The sequence below is a fragment of the Odocoileus virginianus genome, chromosome 13, assembly GCF_023699985.2.
Source record: "Odocoileus virginianus isolate 20LAN1187 ecotype Illinois chromosome 13, Ovbor_1.2, whole genome shotgun sequence".
Taxonomy (NCBI): domain Eukaryota; kingdom Metazoa; phylum Chordata; class Mammalia; order Artiodactyla; family Cervidae; genus Odocoileus; species Odocoileus virginianus.
The window spans coordinates 53,914,554-53,932,866 of record NC_069686.1 but is presented as its reverse complement, the minus strand read 5'-3'; the positions used below and the strand labels follow the sequence as shown (position 1 = coordinate 53,932,866).

General features: G+C 42.0%; 1 protein-coding gene and 1 pseudogene across 8 annotated transcripts in view; both read right to left on the bottom strand.

Annotated features, from left to right (window-relative positions):
* NCKAP5 (NCK associated protein 5) overlaps positions 1-18,313 on the bottom strand; it is a 1,117,154-nt gene that overhangs the window by 716,367 nt on the left and 382,474 nt on the right. The window lies entirely within an intron of this gene.
* LOC110136407 (glycine cleavage system H protein, mitochondrial pseudogene) lies at positions 9,282-9,843 on the bottom strand (annotated as a pseudogene).

Genomic DNA, 18,313 nt, shown 5'->3' with positions numbered 1-18,313 from the left:
TCATGGAATTCTCCAGGCCAGAATACTGGAGTGGGTAGCCTTTCCCTTCTCCAGGGGATCCTACTAACCCAGGGATGGAACCCAGGTCTCCTGCATTGCAGGCAGTTTCTGTACCAGCTGAGCCACCAGAGAAGCCCTCTCTCAAAAAGACTGGATTAAATACCATTGTTTCCATTCTCAATGCTATAGTGTGATATATGGGAAGGAATTTGAGTTTATTCTCCAAAGTGCCCAAATGTCTTATAGTATAACATGGTTACCACTCTGGTTAAAAAGTACTCTTATCAGAGGTAATCAGAGGGCTGATACAGCCTGAAGGAAATGGCACTGACTCTTGTTGGAAAGGTAATTAGAAAACCCTTTTGTCCTGACAATGGAAACTCTCTCTGATTCAGGAGAAAAGAAGTTTCTTTCTCTTGAAGGGCAAGGCAAATTAAGTAGGTGTTAGAACGTGGTTACAGGAGTCTTGAATGCTTTCATTGGTAAATCTAAAGAGAAATGCTGTAGCACACAGCACCTCTTAATTTAGGGAGAGACCTTGTACCCAGGGTCACCATTTCTTGGCACCCATGCATCACTGGAAGAGGAGCAGGACCAGAACATAGCATCTCATAACTTCACATCGCCTGAGCCCTGCTCACATTCACTCTCCTCTCAGTTCTGCCAGGTCTGACCGGAACGGTCCTTTAGCTTTAGCTGAATACCTATTATGGGGCTTCCCAGGTGGCAATAGTGGTAAAGAACATGCCTACTCATGCAGGAGACATAAGAGACACAGGTTCGATCCCCTGGAGGAGCGCATGGCAACCCATTCCAGTATTCTTACCTGGAGAATCCCATGGACAGAGAAGCCTGGTGGGCTACAATCCATGGGGCCACAAAGAGCCAGACACAACTAAAGCAACTTAGCACACAGCACAAATACCTGTTATACTTCACAAAAGTACATTCTTCTAAAACTTAGGATCTAATTCAGCTTGTATCCCTGTGTGGTCTCCTAACCAGCAGTAGCTTCACCTGAAAACTTGGTAGAAATGCAGATTCTCGGGTCTTTCCTGAAACCAACTGAAGCAGAACCTTTATGGGCAGGGCCCACCAATCTGTTTTTACCAAGACCTCCCAGGTGTTTCTGATCTCACTTTACTTTGAGAACCATGCTCAATAAATGGTTAATAAGTTAATCATCCCATCCTTATTACATTCATTACCCACATGTGTCCCACCCCTAGAATTTTCAAAATTAACTAATCTCGAAAGTCCATAATTAGTTTCTTGAGTTGCTTTCAGCATTGAGTAAAGATTCCAAGTTTTTTCCTTTTTTTAAAATCTCATTTTGAGGGTAGGGGACTAGAGAATCAGTAAGGGACTTGCTTCATCACATCTGGTGAAAACTCCATTTATTTCAAATAGTGCAAAATAGCTACACTGCTGCGAAGCCAGCTTTCATACTAATGATGAAGGTACCATTTAAAAAATCAGCATGGGGTCAGTAACCATGATAAGTAGAATGGTAGGAGGTACACCTGTGCTGTTACTCCATTTTTTTTTAAAAGTATTTCCTCTGAAAGCCTTAAGTAGCTAAGACCATTCGGTGAATGGACTGGGCAACATTTGAGATTTGAAGAGTCATGAGCTCTTTGTACCATGACAATCACCCAAGACAAGAACTCCATTAAAAAAAATACATATCTGGGGTTGAGACATAAACAGGTCACTTATCAGTGGATAGAAATTTAGCTATCCTAATCCTTATTTTTGATGAAAATAAGCCACATTTAGACAAGGCAGATGTAAGTCAATTTAGAAAGGCAATTTACTATGATGAGGTTGTTAACGAGTCAAAAAGAATATCAAGAAATTTATGCAAATATTTTTGGGAATTTGTTCTGAGTATGCAAATGCCACATAATTAGTTATCCTGCTTTTCATGCAAAATTAAATTTGCTATAATAACGAATCACAGTCAAGAATAAGACTAGTTAACATGAGAGGGACCCTCATTTTTATGACTGAAAGGCTGTAAATTGAGAGTAAACTGCAGGTGAATTTCACTGCCATCTCCAGTATTGTTATTCACTCAGATCAAACAAAACCAACTGGAGTAAGAGGTGGGAGGATTCTGACTGTGGCACCACTTGTCTGGATACAAGAATCAAAAGCAGTGGAAGCAATGTGTCTTTTAGCCTTTCATTATTTTGGAAGGACTCAGCACTATCATTTAATAATATCAGAAAAACAAAACCAAACTTCTATTTTGGAATCTCTCTAAAATCTAAGAACTGCTCCATTCCTTCCCGCCCTTGGCTGACAGGCTGGAGAGAATTTAGCCTTTGAGCATATTGATTCTCCCTTCCTCATTCTGTAAACACTCCCACTAACCACTGGGCTCTGGACCTCCTTTGGTTGGACAGGTTCTGTGTCTTATGACCTTGCTGGAAAATCTGGAAATTAGGCTCTACGTGCCTCCTGGCCTGGCACTAGTGGTAAAGAGCTCACCTGTCAATGTAGGAGACATAAGAGATGTGGGTTCAATCCCTGAGTTGGGAAAATCCCCTGGAAAAGGACATGGCAACTCACTCCAGTATACTTGCCTGGAGAATCCCATGGACAGAGGAGCCTGGTGGACCACAGTCCAGAGGGCTGCAGAGAGTCGGATATGATTGAAGTGACTTAACACATGTGCACACACACACACACACACGCCTTCTGGCCACTTGAGTTATAGGTCGTTTGCACAGGTCACTTGAGTTATAGTCCCATTTGCACAGGACTGAGGCTTCTCAGGGTATGAGACTTTCAGGGCTAACGCCAGGGAAGTCTTGGACAAACTGGGTCAAGGTGGTCACTCTACTGTAATCACAACTTTCTCTCTTAACTCTCAGCCTTTTTGCCCACTCTGTAACCAAGCGGGACCCCCAGGGGTCTTCCCAGGACACACTTTCTTCCAGGTCCTCCACCTGCCTCTTATTCATAGAAAAACTTTAGCCTCCTAGGCCTTCTCTGAGTTCCAAAGTGTAAATTTAACCAGAGAAGTGAGAAAATGCTGAAAGAAAGGAAAACAGTCAACCAAGACAAAATATAATAGTTTAGCCATTAAACAAATCAAGGACCTTTAGTTCCTCTTCAAGGGCTGTAGATAATATTCTGAGCCATATCTCCCGAGCTGTTTTGTGGATACTGGAACCCCCACCAGGTGGAAGGATTTAACTGTGTGCTGCCCACAAGCATGTAGCCCCCAGACCTGCTGGAACCAGAAGGTTGATGATCCTGACTCCTGGTTACCTCATAGTCAACCAATCAGAAGAACGTCCATGAGCTGATCACATGCACTGCAGCCCTTTCCCTCACCCTGTCTTTAAAAACTTTTCTCTGAAAGCCTTTCAGAGTTCAGGACTTTTGAGCACCATTCACCTGGACGCCTTGCTTTGGCATCCTACAGTAATAAACAATGCACTTTTCTTTACCACAACCTGTTGTGAGTAGACTGGCATTACTGTGAGTGGGCAAATGAACCCAAGTTTGACTTGGTAACAGTTTCTTATTACTGGGCTTCAGTTTTTCTAAAAAATGCTTTAAGTTCCTTTCTGGAAATGGATTCATCCCTAAACTTTAGTGCAACTGACCTGACTTAACTCTAGGGGGTGCTTTTGCTCATCCACCATCTTCTAAAGAGTTGGACAGTGACGAGTCCAATCACTTCCCAGGCCTCGCATTATCCCACGTGGACTGCTCTGGAATCAAAGGCTTGCTCTCTTACAGGGAGCTCGCTCTCAGAGGCCACATGCCCTCAACACCACCCCCAGGTCAAAGCCCCCAAGATAGATCAGTCTGCATCACAGCCATGCCTCCACCCTAGACACTGTGTGTGACATCTACTACTACCCAGGACATTTCAGTGGGGCCAGCCCTTCAACCAGTCTGGACTCAGTTATATTCTTGGTTTCTAGCTGGTCCACACTGACTTATTATTGATATCCCAGTTTTACTTCTTAAAATATACGTTTCTGTCCCCTATTAGAAGTGAATACTGTACTTCTCGAGCATTCATGTTGTCTTTCCTCGAAGGATCACAGAACACTGGGCATAATCCTGTTGCTCTGTTTAATATAGTGCTTTACTGTGTTAGTATCGGGTACACTTCACTTTATTGTGCTTTGCAGAGACATATTTTATAAAGTGAAGGTTTATGGCAACCACGCCTCGAGCAAGTCTACTGGCACCATTTTTCCAATAGCATTTCCTCACTTCATGTCCTTGTGTTACATTTTGGTAATTCCTGCACTATGTCAAACTATTTCATTGTTACCATTTTATGTGTTATGGTGATCTGCAATCATGATCTCTGATGTTACATCAGGACCCACTGAAGGTTCAAATCATAGCATTTTTTTAGTATTTTCTTACTTTATTTTACTTTATTTCATAATGTATTTTTTTAATTACAGGGTGCATATTTTTTCTAGAATAATGCTACTGTACACAAAATAGGCTATCGTATAGTGCAGACATAACTTTTATATGCACATTGAAACCAAAAAATTCTTATGACCTGCTCTACTGCAATATCTGCTTTATTGCAGTGATCTGGAACTGAGCCCACGACATCTCCAAGGTTGGCTTGTATAATGAGAGAAACAGATTTTAGTAGCATGTTTTTGGCTAAAAGTAGAAGCCAAAGCTGTACTAAATTTAGAAAGAAACTTCAGAATTTGAAAGCTGCAGCCATTAGTTAGATTTGATAAAAGATGGACACGGTAGAGATAATTTGTAAAAACAAAAGGGGGAAGTGAATGATAAAAGGACTTTGCCTGGCCGATGGATGACACATGGAGACATCCAGCTTCCTATTGGGACTGGCTGTTAAAAGCACTTGACTTTTTTGGTTTCAAGAGCTTGCTATCTACCTCCTTGATACACTCCAAGCTTGAAATGAAATAGTCCCTATCCACATACAATGGGTTTGACTCTTATATCCTCTATTCCATTTCACCTAAAAAAAAAAAAAAGGACAATACCCAGATTAAGCCCAACTCCAGAGCAATAGTTATTTAATTCACTCCAATTTAAGCTAAAAGCCTTCTCAACTTTAACTATGCCTTGTCTTAGCTTGCTTTTAAACTTAATTAGCTAAATCTTAAATTGTGCCTGTGCATTTACTTTACACAAAAGTATGTTTCTGCAAGAATTCTATGTGGACCTAATTTTCATACATTGAATCATTTTATAAAGTGAGTATCATCCCTCAATTCACCATGTTTGTAAAGTGTATTTTATATATACTAGAGTTGCTTAGCAGAAAATCAGTAGTTAAACATAAATATTAAAATACCAGTAGTTAAATCAGCAAATATTTTAGTACTCACTATGCAAATTCTGTTCTGTTACAGACAAGACCATTCACCTCTGAGAATGTAACATTGCATAGCATAGATGTAGGAAAGTTACACACACTTAATCATATGGACATATTTTACATCAAAAGGGTACCATTCTAACTATGATTGAGATCCAGCAGCATGTAAGATCAAGGCTTGTGGGAGCTTGTGGGAAAATAATTTATGTATAAAAATAACATTTTACATAATGCCTTATGTTTAATACAGTGTCATACAATTTGTCACTGTCCATTCAAAATATCCTTCTAAAAAATTGCATATCAGAATCTGCCCTGGATCAGATGAAGGATACTCACAAGCCATATAGACTTTGATACTTCTGCTTCTCTGAAGCCTTAGTTATAAGGGGGTGGGGCCACATCAGTAGTTGGCAAACTTCACAAGGCACCAGAATCAACTGGGGACCTTGTTAAAACAAAGATGCCAGGAGCAAGACCTGAGAATCTGTATTTCTAATAACTTCCCAGGTGATGCTGATGCTGCTGGGCTCAGAATACACTTGGAGAACCACTGAACTATATCTCAGCAGTTTTGAGTATGAAAAAACTTAATTAATGGCCTTATATCTGGACCAGCTGAGAGTTATGTCTTCATATATCCACCATCATCCATCCACTCACTCAGAAACCTCTGTTGAATGCTTACTACCAGTATGTTTCCCAATTGCCCCCAGTTTGGGTAAAAGTAGGGAAGATGATTTAGTAAATGAGATAATAAAACACAGGGACTTCTCTGGTGGTCCAGTGGTTAAGACCTGCCTCCCAGTGCAGGAAACAAGGATTCCATCACTGGCTGGGGAACTAAGGTCCTGCCTCAGACAGTAAAGAATCTGCCTGCAATGCAGGAAACCTGGGTTTGATCCCTGGGTCGGGAAGATCCCTGGAGGAGGAAATGACAACCCACTCCAGTGTTCTTGCCTGGAGAATTCCATGGACAGAGGAGCCTGGTGGGATACAGACCAAGGGTTCCCAGAGAACTGGACATGACTGACTAACACTTCCCTGGCGGTCCCATGGTTAAGGGGTCCTGGATCCCTTCCAAAGTAGGGAATGAGTGTTCTATGCCTGGCCAGGGAACAAAGATTCCACAAGCTGCGGGGCAAGGGCAACTAAGCCTCCACACCACAGTGGAGGATCCTACACTGTAACTGCAAGCATCTCTCTCCTATTTCAGCATTTTTGGGTTTTCCTCCCTGTCCTTTGCTGGAGAAGCTTAGGAAAACAAAGACCACGTGGAGACCAGGCTGAGAAAGGGAGAGCTGGGGTTAAAGAGAAGGGAGAAGGATTACATGCAAAGTGTGTAATTGACTCCTAACACAATGCATACCTGATGGAGACCAAAATCCCTTGTCTGCACAGTGTGAATCAGCTCTCATTAGTGCCAACTGTGCCACTAATGAGGGTATGCGTTTCCTGAAACTCACCTTACTTCCTGGCATATACTTTGGGGAGTGCAGGGCTGGCAGCAAAATAAATGAGCAGCATTAGCACAATTGTCTGAGAAATCTGACAGAGAGGTAAATTCAATATAATTACTGTCCCAGCCTGAAGCACATGTCTATGGGACTAAGTTTCTATAGACACATGTTTAGAAATAATCATAAAAACAGTAACAACAACAAACATGCCCAATACTTTTCTCTAAGACAGAAAATTTCAGTCAACCTCAGCTCCTCACTGTGATGATGGTTGGTCCTATGCAGGACCTGGCATCAACAATTTGAAATGATGCCCAAAGAAACTCCCAGAGATTTTTCTGGAAGTGGCACTAAATCACCCTCACTGTGTGAGAGAGATCCTGAGCTCCAGGCAGAAGTCTTCATTTACAGATTTGGCTTCTAAAAATACGTGACTTTGCCTATATCCTTTGACCTTCCCCCCCCCCAGCCCCCCGCCCGAATTAGGTTTCCAAGGCCTAAGTAAAGTTTGAAGGCTAGACGGCATTAAGTTTAACTTGTCCATCCCTCTTCCCAGACAGTATTAGAGGTAAAGAACCTGCCTGAGACTGCAGGAGACATAGGAGACACAAATTTGATCCGAGTCGGGAAGATTCCCTAGAGGAGGACATGGCAACCCACTCCTATTCTTGCCTGGATAATCCAATGGACAGAGGAACCTGGAGGGTCACATACAGTTGGATAAGACTGAAGTGACTTAGCAATCCTGCACACTTAACCCTGTACAAAGCAGAAGTGGGTGAGGAATCAACCCTGCCTTCTGGGTCAACAGATTAATCCACCTCCAGGGATGGTTCAAGGGAACAAGAGACTCTCTATTTTGAGAGTATAGAGGCCTGAATGGCAGTTCAGTTTCTCTGAGCTTATTTGTGACAGCAAAACTGACTCACCGAGAAAATCTTTGAAAAACATTTGCTTGGAATGACACTAAAAAATGTTTTAAAGAATTTTGTCAGAAGTAGGAAGTCTGTTTCAGAGACGGCTGGGTCAGACCAAACTGCCCGAAAAACTGGAAACTTTGAGCTGCTTGGTTGCTTCTTGGTTGCAAGGCCTGGAGATGTGCTTCTGAAACCAAGGCACAGAGAGAAAGTCCCAGAACTTCTTTGAAGAGTTCATTTGGATGAATTGGGAGATTGTGACTGACATATTACATTACTGATAATGTATATAAATGGAGAAGGAAATGGCAACCCACTCCAGTATTCTTGCCTGGAAAATCCCATGCACAGAGGAGCCTGACAGGCTACAGTCCATTGGGTGGCAAGAGTTAAACACGCCTCAGAGACTAGACCACCACCAGCATCAGTATGTGTAAAACAGACGATTAATGAGAATCCACTGTGTGGCATAGAGGACTCTGCTCAGCGATCTGTGGTGACTTGAATGGGAAGGAAAGAAGGGATATACGTAAACGTACTGCCTTTCCTGGTGGCTGTAAAGAAACAGCCTGTCCATGCAGGAGATGTCAAGAGATGTGGGGTTCAACCCCCAGGTCAGGAAGACCCCCTGGAGCAGGAAATGGAAACCCACTCCAGTATTCTTGTCTGGGAAATCCCATGGATAGAGGAGCCTGGCCGGCTACAATCCATGGGATCACAAAGAGTCAGACACGACTTAGCGACTCAACAACGACAATGTGTACATATGGGTGACTAATTTTTTCTGTAGAGCATAAACTAACACAACACTGTAAAGCAACTATACTCCAATAAGAATTTGTTACAAAGAAAGAAGAAAACACCTGGCACATAGAAGATCCTAAAAACAAGAAAAAGTTTCACTTAGGCTTCACAAAGGAGGACTCCTTTTAGCCAAATAGAAGAAATCTGTTATAGAGGCACACCTAAGCATCAGTTATAATCAAGTAAGAAAATAATAAATGTTTTAAAACACCTCCTATAGGCCAAGTACTTTTTTTAATTTTTTTATTTTTTTTAAGAAGTTGAATATTTTATTATTAATTGTTTATTCTCCTGCAAGGCTGTTGCTTCACTGTATAAAAATAGCACCAGCAAACACAGTATATTGCAAAGTTAAGACAGTAATATTCTTCACTGGACACTATACGACTAACAAACTTTTCTCCACTGGCAGTTATTTCTAGTGGGAAGATCATTTTGACCCAAATCCAAGGAGAGCTGTAAGCAAGCTACAATGTCATATAAGGTATAAGATAACCATGTTATCCTTGAATTACATAATTTTTGTAATTAGTTTCACCAGAGATAATTTCAGGAATTCTGAATATTATAACTGGAGCCTAGCCTAAAAATCACAGGATGCTGTGGAAAAGATACACAGTGTTTATCTGAAGGCATTAGAAAGTTAAGGGGTATTTTCTTCAGGAAACATTGTTACAAGTAGTTTCTTTTGCTAAAAGTTGCTTTTTAAATATCTATCCACCACTAATTTAAGACAACTATGCTAGATTAAGTTGTTTCAAAGTAGTTTATTTAGGGGTTCCATTTTCATTCCTCAATAGATTTTATGTATTTTTCATATGCTTCTTCACTCATTAGTTCATCTAGTTCTGAAGGGTTACTGAATGTCATCTTGATCAGCCAACCATCTTCATAAAAAGACTTGTTGACAAGTCCTGGATTTTCTGCTAGAGCTTTATTAATTTCAGTTACTTCTCCTGATAGAAGGGGAATAGTGTTCACCAGCAGCTTTCACACTTTCCAAAGCACCAAACTCCTCTTGTTTGTTCAACTTTGTCCCAACTTCAGGCAGACTACAGTAAACAACATCTCCCAAAGCTTCCTGTGCAAAACTGCTGATTCCCACTGTTCCAACACCGTTTTCTGTTGTTACCCATTCGTGTTTTTCTGTGAATTTCCACACCGACAGCAGAGCAGGGCCGGTGCGCAGTGCCCGGACGGCCCCCGCCCGCAGTCCCCAGGGCCGCGGCGAGCAGGGCGCGCTGGGTGCCCAGACGGCGCGCAGGCTGCCGACCGCGGCCCGCACGCTCCGCACCGCTTGCAGCGCCATGTGCGCACGGGTGCAGAGGGTCTCCACGCGGCACCTAGAGCACCCCAGCCGGCGGGGGCCGGCCAAGTACTTTTTAAATCATTTATTTATTTATTCACTCAACAAACTTTGCTGATATCTGCTATATGTAGTGCTAGGAGCTGTTGGGTACAATGGTGATAAAAAATAAAGTCCCCTGCATCCATGCCATATATAATCTTTACAACTATCTGGGAGGGAGGAAGCAAGAGAGGAACGAGGCAGTGGTATCTCACTTTATAAAAGAAGCCCTATAGCTCTACCACATTAAGCCCCTTTCCCAACTATTCCCAGCGAGTGAGGGAGCATCAGGGGAATTATAGCCGGGAGTTTGTGTCTCCAAAGGGTGTGCTTTGACCTTCGGGAAGGGTTCAAATACTGTATGAAAACTAGATCACTGCATCTTGCAAAGGTCACATTTATACAACCCTCTGTCCACACAAGCCTGACAACAGGGGACACTTCTAGGAGCTACTCCTTTTAGCACAGGGCCTTTGGGGCTGATGTTTCCTGAGGGATTTGCAGGCACTGTAACTCATTTTTGTGACTTCAGTCCAGCTGTCCCCGAGTGCTCACATCCCTAGTTTCTACAGCACCACTCCCTATGGGGCATTGCATTTCTCAGTTATTGGTGGGTGCACAGGGCAGACATTTGTGACTTTGGAGAGCATGAAGCCCCCTTCTTCAGGGGAGTCACTCCTCCTCTACCCTGTGGCCCTCCATCCCTGCTCCCAGGGTGGAGCCTGTGACCTGAATGAAAGGCAAACAGCAATCACATTCCCCAGAGATGCTGACTGGTTCACAGATAGGCACTGGACCCAACCAGAGCCAATGAAGTTTTGCTGGAACTAAAGCATGAATGGCATCTCCTTTTCCCTTCCAGTCTCGATACTACCAGTTCTGCACTGGTTGGAGCCATCACCATCCCCTGGGCCCAATACACGTGAGCTTTTGGCTACCTTTTCCCTCTTCAATATGACTGAAATGTTCAATTTTACCCAATTTCCTCAATAAAAAGCTGCTGATGGTGTGTATGCTGGAATCAGTTAAAGGGGAAACCACCCAAAGGATGTCATTAAGGTCTACTAACAATGCTGCCTTCTAGTAGTTACAAGGAAAAGATTAACCGTATAAGCATGCAGAGTTGGACACGACTGAAGCAACTTAGCATGCATGCATGCATTGGAGAAGGAAATGGCAACCCACGCCAGTATTCTTGCCTGGAGAATCCCATGGACAGAAGAGCCTGGTGGGCTGCCATCTATGGGGTCTCACAGCATTCGGCACAACTGAAGTGACTTAGCAGCAGCAGCAGCATAAACATGCAGGCTCTTCTTTCACTCATTCTGGAGGATGGACCACTTAAGGGACAATATGCTCAGCATTTCCGGCAGACAAGCAGCTGTTACTTAGGGTACAACTGATGAAAGTACAGGCAAAGTTGCCAGGAGACTTGTGAACTGGGACACTGGGGGAGGGGTCCTGAAATAGCACACAACAGTTCCACCTTCCCTTGGAAACATTTTCCATCTCTTTATCTGAAAAAACTTTACAGAAACCTGGAATTCTGAGCACTCTGTTCATTAACGTAGAAAATCTTCTTATTCTGCACTCCCATCTCCAGGGACCTCTCCCCCATCTCTGATGACCTTAAGAGCGATATCATCACCCACAGAGTGGGACTTAGTGATGACTCATTCTTCTTCCCACTTCCTACTTAAAAGTTTCTAGAATCCTTTCTGCTTAAAATGAAGTACACTAACCTGAAGCCTCAGCATCTCTTTGGTGCTGGTTAGGCATGCAGATGGAGAAGGCAATGGCACCCCACTCCAGTACTCTTGCCTGGAAAATCCCATGGACAGAGGAGCCTGGTAGGCTGCAGTCCATGGGGTTGTGAAGGGTCAGACATGACTGAGCAACTTCACTTTCACTTTTCACTTTTATGCATTGGAGAAGGAAATGGCAACCCACTCCAGTGTTCCTGCCTGGAGAATCCCAGGGATGGGGTCACACAGAGTCAGACACGACTGAAGTGACTTAGCAGCAGCAGCAGCAGGCATGCAGAATCCTGGGCTCCACCTCAGACCGGGGGGCTGTGAATCCAATTGTAACAAGCTCTCAAGCTGCTGCTGCTGCTGCTGGCCTGTGGACCACCTTCTGAGCAGCAAGGGTTTAGACCTCAGTGTTTTCTAATCCTACTTGATCATAAAATTCACACAGGAAGCTTCCTAAAATTACAACTTCTGGGCATAACCTCAAACCTTCAGATTCAGAATCTCCAGAAAAGAAACTTGGATATTTACCAGGCAACCCAGGTGATTTTCGCAAGGACAGACAAAATGGGAATTGAATTTCGAGTTCCAGGCTGTGCCCTCAGCTCTTAGCTCTTGTCCTGCCTAAATTTGGGGGTCAGCAGCTAGAAGCACACTAGTGCTCCCCATTGAGCTATTTCTTTTTCCTTTTTTTTTTTCCTGAAGGCTTGCTACCAAATGCTGCATCCTTAGCATCTGAAATTGGTTTTTACATTTTCTCTGTATCATTAAGTGAGAAAAGACCTCTGAAGCATTTATATCCCAATCCTAGGCGAGAGATGTTAATAGTTACAACCCAGTGGCACTGTTTAATGTTCTTAGTGTTTCAAAAACAAAATGTAGATTCTTGACTCTCATTGTTCTGCAGGTCGTAGACATGGTATACTGATTGGTCTGAGTAACTAATTTATTTGGAGGACTCAGAAAATGCAAGAACAGTTGTTATCATGGAAAAAAAAATGGATAGAAATGATAACCCTCTCTCTAGGATCGAGGACAACAGTATTTGTTATGGTTTTCTAGATCTTTTTAAAACTGGTAAATATATTTAATACAATTGCCTCAAATTCTTAGGGCCTTTGAAAAGTCCTTAAATATTTTCCCCTCTATAGCTTCAGATTTTTAATAAGAGACTAGGGATATGCACACCTAAAGGGTTCCTGCGAGGATGCCAGACCCAAAGGTGAACATGCAGACCTGTACTTCTCACTAGGGGGCGACTTTGTACCCCAGGAGACATTTCTGGTCTCAAACCTGGGAAAGGAGGGGTGGCAGCTGGTGAGCAGAATCCAGGGAAACTTCTAAGCAATCTCATTGTTCAGAGAAGCTCCTACAATCAAGAATTAGCCAGCCCAAAGTGTCAACAGTGGTGAAGTTGAGAAATTCTGATGTACACCAAACCAGAGACTGTCCACATCCTCAGAGCTCCCTTAATGACAATTAACCTGCTCTCTACCTGCCCCCATTTGGTGCAAGGGTAACTACTTGGTAGAACCAAGATTTGAACCAATGTCTCTTACCTCTAAAGCTGTGTCCTTCCCATTCCAACATGCTGCCTCCCCTTTCTGGGCAGACTACCTTAATCTTCCCTTGTTGATCTATAGGAGGTCCTGCAAACTGCAAATTCTGTAGTGACTTAGTGACTTAGTGAAGTCGCTCAGTCGTGTCTGACGCTTTGCAACCCCATGGACTGTAGCCTTCCACGCTCCTTCGTCCATGGAATTTTACAGGCAAGAGTACTGAAGTGGGTTGCCATTTTCTTCCAAATTCACTGAACATTCACTCTCATTATATAAGTTTCAGGTAGGAAATATAGAGTTGTGGGAGAATGGAGGTAACACAATATAGTAGCTTGGACGCAGATGAAGATTTTTCTCTATCTGGTTTTAAACTGAGCTCTTATGTGAATCAAAATATTTAAAACAATCTATTTAAAGAGAAAAAAATACTGAGACTCAATAACAGAGGCAGAATGACAGGTGGGTTGAAAGTAATTAATACTTTCTGACTTCTTCTGCCACCCCATACAGCTCCTGGAGTCTCGATGGCCTTGACATTCTTTGACAGCCAATGTTTTAAATATTTAAGAGCATTAAATGATGAACACATAATAGAAACATAGGAAAAAGTCAGACACTATGAACTCCATTATGATGTGTTGGCAATAAGGATTGAAAGCAACCAGCCCATCCAGTAAGGTCTACATATATATCTACAAATGGAAAAATATATACAAGTTTTATTTGAAGAATAGACTAGATGCATGCCTCATGTTTAATTTAAAATGAACTTGCATTTTCAAACTCACATAAGCACTACTGAAATATCACTAAAAGCTGGGAAATTTTCCTGAAAGTAAAAACTTACAGCAATCAAAATATTAGAATTTTATTCTTCTCAGGTGTTCATAATCATAGGACAAATGATTAAGCACATCCCTTTATGTGGAAATGCCCTGTAGTGACTATGAACATTGTATTATAAAGAAAAGTAAGACAATAAAAAGGAATTAGTTTTAAGGAAGCATTTAGAGTTTCACTGTTTCCTTTACCCACATATAGTGGCCTACATATATATTAAATTTTCTTCTATTTATTTCTTTTTTAATTGAAGTATATTTGATGGAAGTATACATTTTGTTAATTTCTGCTATAGAGCAAAGTGACCTAGTTGTACATATATATATACATTCTTTTTAAAAAATTATTCTTTCTCATTATGGTTTATCATAGGATATAGAATATAGTCCTCTCTGCTCTGCAGTAGGACCTTATTGTTTATCCATTCTATATATAAAAGCTTACATCCGCTAACTCCAACCTCCCTCTCCATCCTTCTTCCAACAGCCTCCCCCCACCCCCACTATAGTAACCACTAGTCTATCATCTATGTCCATGATTCTGTTTCTGTTTCATAGATAGGTGCATCTGTGTGCTATTTTAAATTCCATATATCAGTGGCATCATATGATGTTTATCTTTCTCTGTCTGACCTCAACTGATATGATAATCTCCAGTTGCATCCATGCAATGGCATTATTTCCAATCCAATGCAAATAGAATTATTTTATTCCTTTTTATGGCTGAGTAGTATGCCATTATATACATGTACCACATGTTTTAATTTTCTCTTTTAAACTTTCTGAAGGTGGAATCAAGCTTCCTGCCAAGTTGTTGAAGCAACAGGAGAAGGAAAACATTTGAACCATCAGGATTGGTTCCACCTCCCTGTCTTGCCTCATTAGCTATTCCCACTGTGCAGTCTGCAGGCCATGAGGGAATACACAGCAGCAAGGGGAGCCAAGTGGCCACTGGGCAAGGGAGAGGAGGCTGGAGACAGCATATACAAAGAAGAGGGTGTACAGACATGACTTCCCATAAACTTCCCAGTGCTCCAGTTGCCTTAGCAAAAGGGGAAAATAACAGAGAAGTAAACAGACGAGCTTGAGGTAGAATTTACCTACCAAAAACACCATCCTTTAATAAGGAAGAGTCAAGCTTTAAAAATGAGGAAAAGAACAAATCTGACAAAAGACAGAGGTGGCAGATGAATAAGGCATTTGGAGAGCAATGGGAGGAGAAGACAGGTTTAACAATTGGCATAACATCAATTCACCTGAACTGTCAAAATTTGGGTTCGATAATAGGAAAGATATTTGTACCATGACACATTAAATGGTTACTATATTAATTTATTCACCAGAGCTAATGCTGGAATAGACTATGTGCATTTTTGTAACTCTTAAATGCTCTGGAATTTTGGAAACACTAAAAAAGACACAGGGAGCTGGGTAGAATCCTTTTATGGGCTGAATTGTGCACCCCCAAGTTCATATCTTGATGTCCTAACTCCCAGTACCTCAGAATGTGATTGTATTTGAAGATAGGGCCCTTAAAAGGTTATTAATATTAAATAAGGTTATTAAGTAAGTGTTAGTCGCTCAGTCGTGCCCAACTCTTTGTGATGCCATGGACTGCGGCCCACAAGGCTCCTCTGTCCATGAGATTTTCCAGGCAAGGATACTAGAGTGGGTTGCCATTTCCTTCTCCAGGGGATCTTCCCAACCCAGGGTTATTAGCACAGGTCTAACCCAATATGACTGGTGTCCTTGTAAAAAGAGGCCAGAGCACACACACAGGGAAGACCACGTGGAGACATCAGGGAAAGACCACTGTCTGCAAGTCAAGGAGAATGGCCTCAGAATGAAACCTACATTGCCCACACATTGACCTTGGACTTTGAGCCTCCAGGACTGTAAGAAAATAAATTTCTGTTGTTGAAGCCACTCAGCCTGTGGTACTTGGTCCTTTGTAATGGCTTCCCAGGTGGCGCTAGTGGTAAAGAATATGTCTGCCAATGCAGGCGACGCAATAGACGTGGGTTCAATCCCTGGGTTGGGGAGATCCCCTGGAGAAGGAAGTGGCAACCCACTCAAGTATTCTTGTCTGAGAAATCCCATGGACATAGAGGAGCCTGGCAGGTTAGTCCATGGGGTCACAAAGAGCTGGACATGACTGAGCACACACACATTCATAATGGTGGCCCTAGACTAATCCAATCCCCCACACATCATTCTCTAAATGTGCAGGAAAGGCGTGATCATCCACGACTCTGCTCGTGGGTGCTCTGTCCAGTTTCATGCATCACTTGTGGAGTCTCAAAATATGGATTCTGCTCTTGTGATGCATGGGTCTGAAATAAATCTGAGGAATCTGAGTTGTCTTCAGTTAATCCTGAGCACCTAACCTTTAACCTGAAAGGGCAGTGCCTAAGATGTTATGAAAAATACAGAGAGTATAAAATGCATTATTCTCCAGCCTTGGAAGGGAATATGAGCAAGAAAACAGCTATATTTTTTTTCTTACTAAATACATCAATCCATATTTTTTAAAGGACATGTTTTATGTCATAGCAAAAAGAAAAAATAAATTGAAAGTCTCTTACTTACAACTTTATTTTGATGTATTGCTCTATATAACATGTAGTATTAGTGGAAGTTAAATTTTATACTCTATACTATACACAGGTATTATTTAAGCCATGCAAACACACAGATACACACATACAGCCCAGTTGGGCATGTACTATTATTATATTCATTTTACAAATCAAGAGACCTGGGTAAATATGTTTGCATAAGTGTGTGTCTATGTATGTGTATGTGGCTACAGTTTCAAGTAAAATATAGAAAATATCTTAAGGACAGTGTCCTCAAAACTGACACCCAAATTTTTACAAATATTCTTGTGTTGTACATATTGACTTCTATTATCAGCTCTTGGTCTGAATATAAATATTTACTCTCTTTCTCCTTTTCTTGCTGGCAGGGTACAGTCATTTAAGACATCTTTGTGGAGAGGATAAATGATGAATCACAAACAATTGAGGGATTTCTCAAAAGTTTTACACTAATGATTAAATTGCACCTGATTAAAATCATCTGATGACTTAGAAACTTGAAGACAACAAAACATAATGAAATCTGTCAATTAGCATTTTCATTTTCTCTCCTGGAAGCACTTAATAGTATCTGCAAAATGCAGTTTTCAACCCTGACTCTTGGACATTCTCTGTCTCCTCCTGCGTTTCTCTCCTGCTGCTCCTGTTATGCCTGTGAGCAGCCATGTGCTTTACTCCACGGTGGCAAACGCATTGCTGGTCATTGAAAGAAAAGCAATTATTGTGTCCTCGTTAAATCTTGGGGACAGCTTGGGCACTGCTTTCCCACTGAAGCGCATAAACAGCCAACCCAGGTTTTAAGTGGCTTAGCCTTCGCAATGGCATCTGGGCGGCAGGTTGATGTCACCTGCTGTGCCCATTAAGGATATGGAAAGCTGCCGGCAGAGACTGCCCTTCCAGTAACTACTACAATCATCCCTCCAGGGAACACACTGCATTCCCACACACAAAGCGATGCACAATGACTGGGAAGATAACATATTGACTTTCCTTTCCTGCTCACTTAGTTTGAGGACAGCAGCCCTGGAGAGGAGGTAGGGCTGTTCCCAGCTGGTGGGAGTGGATGCTGTCAGGAATGACATCTCTTCCTTTTACAGGCAGCTATGTTTAAAAACTCATGTATGTGTCACACATGTGGACCCCTGTCTAACTCCTCTATATCTGAATAGTCCTGAAGAAGGTTCTGGGTGATAAGAAGACATGTGTCTTCAGGGAAACTTCAGAGTGTTACCTTGGAACTTTGCACCTAACGGGGCATCTGAGTTTCTAAGCTCGAGGGTCAAGTGCCCCAGCAAAACACACTCAATATACAATTTTCACCTGAGTTATTTCCTAACACACCTTTGCCTCTCTGTGCTAGAGAAATTGCCTTGTAAATACTACCAGGAACCAAGTGAAGCATTTCAGTCTAAATAAATGCACCAAATCTATATTAACCAGAATCCAATGGAACTGATGTACCCAACTAACCAGAATCAGTTTTAAGATTTCATTTTTAGAAGAAAGAATAAGATGTTCAATAAGCATATTCTCATTTCAGCTAAAGAAACAAAATTCATTGTTTTTTTCTGGAGTCGGTCATCTTGGTGGTTCAGCCTCTATCTAGCTTCTTATATAAAGAATGGGTTTTTATAGAGTTGCCATATGATCCAGCAGATCCTTTCCTGGGTGGACACTCAGAC